This window comes from Zingiber officinale, chromosome 1A, assembly GCF_018446385.1.
Source record: "Zingiber officinale cultivar Zhangliang chromosome 1A, Zo_v1.1, whole genome shotgun sequence".
Taxonomy (NCBI): domain Eukaryota; kingdom Viridiplantae; phylum Streptophyta; class Magnoliopsida; order Zingiberales; family Zingiberaceae; genus Zingiber; species Zingiber officinale.
Window position 1 is genome coordinate 93181024 of NC_055987.1, and position 3390 is coordinate 93184413.

The window sequence follows — 3390 nt, forward strand, 5'->3', positions numbered from 1 at the left end:
GGACTTTCTGCCTAATGTCAGGCCCTTTTGATCCGTCAGGTTAGTCAACTCTGCACACTCGATAAATGCACTAGTTCTTACTTGTTACTCATCAAAACCTGAGTTAGATCGTTATTACAAATTGCACCAATAGTGTAACTTATTACACTTTTTCTATTCTTTTTATTGTACTCGATTCCCTCTTCCGTCGGTCTCAAAAGAGGTATTTAGTGGATTACCTGTTGATAGGTTCGCATGATCTGGGTCTTGGAGTAGGAGTCACAAAAATCTCCGAACCTAGAAAACTGACCAAGTTCGCATACTTGTGTTTTTGTTTTCTATTTTTGTGTTTAATCCCGCTATGTCCTTTTGATTTCAAAAGAAAAAGATAAGGTTTCTAAAACCACGTCATTCACCTCCTCTCATGTGCGTAACGATCCAACAAATGGTATCAGAGTCCTGTTAGCTCTGAATTAGTGCGACCACCAATTAAAGCGAGGGAATTGTTCTAGTTTTTTTTTTTTCCCAAATTTCAATTTTTTGTGTTGTATTTGAACTAGTAAAATTTACCACTTCAAATAATTTTTTCGTTCAATTTTTACTCGAAGTTGGTGTAACACCACTCGAGTCATCTATATTTCTTTTTTACTTCAAACGCTGCTAATCCAAGACCTAGTCTTGGGACTTTTTTTTGATCTATTTTTTGCAAGATAATTCAAATGGCCCAACTCGAAGGATACAGTACCGCTTACCCTCCCCTCTTCAATAGTAACAATTTTTCGTATTGGAAAAAGAGAATAGAAGTCTACCTGAAAACTGACATCGAGCAGTGGTTCTCAATCCGACGAGGTTACTAGGCACCGGTTGACGAAGCAACCAAAACACCTATTGATCGGGAGGACTAGAACACAGATATGAAGAAGAAGGCCCAGACTGAGAACAAGGTGCTGAATACCCTCCAATACGGGTTGACCAAGGAAGAGCTGAACCGAGTCAGACCATTCAATAATGCAAAGGAGCTGTGGAACAAACTAGTCGAACTACATGAGGGAACGACTGACTCAAGGGTAATGAAACGTGACCTCTTATTAAATTCTTTTTTTAATATCAAAATGCAAGACAGAGAAATTGCAAGCTAACTACACGCGAGGATCAAGGATATGTTCAATGACCTACACATGAATGGACATTAACTCAAGAACCACAATATCATCAGGTATGCTCTGAATTCATTTCCTCGAAATGCACTGTGGGCATAGATCGTAGGTGCCTAAAAGTTTCGAGAAACCTTTCAAAGTTAAAACTAGACAAGCTATTTTGTGAATTGGAATTACACAAACAAACTAACACGACAAAGGTCGACAAAGGGATTGCTTTTCTTGTAAGTACTTCAAAGGAAGCCAAAGCACAAACCCAAGGCAAACCCAAGCTAGAGATGGAGTTTGACTCGGAGTCTGACGAAGAAGAGCAATTAGTGAACATGAAAAGAAAAATGTTCACTAGACATAAGAGAAACTTCTCCAGGCATGACATGAAGAAGATGCCCAATTCCACATCTTACAACCTAAAGACAAACGTCACGTGCTATAGTTATAACAAGAAGGGGCACTTCAAACACGAATGTCCGAATGAAGACAAGACAAAGAAGACAAATTAGAAGAAGACACTTCAAGCAACATGGGATGAGTCTTCCTTGAACGAATCAGAAGCCGACAAACCAAAGCAAGCAAGTTACCTTGCGCTTATGGCAATCGGAAGTGAATCGGATCAAGAAGAGGAGTTTGAATACTAGTCAAGCAACAGATCCGCATCCGGTTCAGATGAACCAAATGGGGTAAATTTTAATTATACGGTAAAGTTTTTCAAGATAATTTCTTGCCTAAACTCCTTAAAAACAATAATACCCTTAAGGAACAACTGAACTTAACCTCTTTAATTGATCAAGTTAAAGACAAAAATTCAATTCAAGTTACAAGACTCTATGAAGAAAACTCTGTCTTGAAAAGTCAAGTTAAAGAACTAAAAGATCAGTTGAAAAAGTTTACCTCGGGAACCAAGTATCTGAATATGAAACTTGGATCCCAAAGAGCTGTGTACAATAAATCCGAAGTTGGATACAAGTCTAACTCTATCCTTGAATTATTTCTAACTCTAATTGAAAATAAAAAACTAACTAAAGGTTGGGTTCCTAAAACTTATTTAACCAACAATGTAGGACAAAATCAATATTATGTATCTAAAGATAAAAATCATATTATTAAAAATAAACCCTAAAATAATTTAAATCAATCAAGAAAATTTACAAAATCAAAACATAAATCCAACCAAAATTACAAACCCCACAAACAAAACTATAATCAAATTTACTATAGCTATAAACCTAAATAAAAACATAAAAGGAAAATCTATGATTTCAAGAGGAGACTCCAAATTAGTTGGCATCTCAAAAACATAATGTAAGATATCGCAAAATTTAATAATAAATATTATTGGACGAAAAATCTTATTGGATTTTTCAGAAATTTTTAGAAGTTTTTCGGGATTTAAACGGAGTTCGTATGACTGGTTTCAAGAGGATGGTTTCAGGGTACAGTGGAGACCCTAAATATTATTTTAAGTGGGAGTTGATTAAGGAGTGAACTTAGAGTTTGATTAAGTTAACCCTAAGTATTAAATTATCCTTAAATCCCTAATTTCTTTCCTTTCTTTCCCGATCCGCTTCATTTTCCCCTTCGCCCGCGACTCCCTTCCTCCCGAGCTCTCTCCAGCGATTCCTCCGTTCCCGATCGCCGACCACCGCGAGTTCACCGTCGGCAGTAGTCCTCCCCTCGTCCTTCCCTCTACGTGTTCCACCGACGCCCTCTCCTCCTTTCTTCTCTCTTGCGCTTCTGCCCTGGATCGCCGACAGAGGGGGGTCTCTTCCATCGCGATCTCGCCTTCACGTGCTGTCGGAGAGAAATTGACGCTGGATCTCGAGGGTATCGCCTATCTTTGATGGAGCGATCTCTCCCCCGGTTGTGTTTACGCGCGCGGCAGCGACTCAACGGCTAAGGCACGGCGGAGCTAGGGCACGGCAGGGGGAGGGGGAGTCGGTTCGCATCTCTCTTGGCGGATTGAGCTCTCTCAGTGCCCCTCCTTGATCTGTTCACTGGAGGGTATTGCAGATTGTCTCCAGTTGTAGGTGATCAATTGAGGTAAGGTTTGGTCTGGAAATTCTGTGAATTCAAGGTTTCTTGTGTAATTGGGTTTCGCTTGTGATGATCTTTCTGTTTTGGATTAGAGGAAGCATTGGAGCAGTATATTGTGGAGTTTCCTCTATGCTGATCACTGCTCTCTGCCTTTCTTGCGGCTGTTGCGGTTTTGGTTGAAGAATTGGGGTTCCGATTGAGGTAAGAATCGACTGTTGATTAG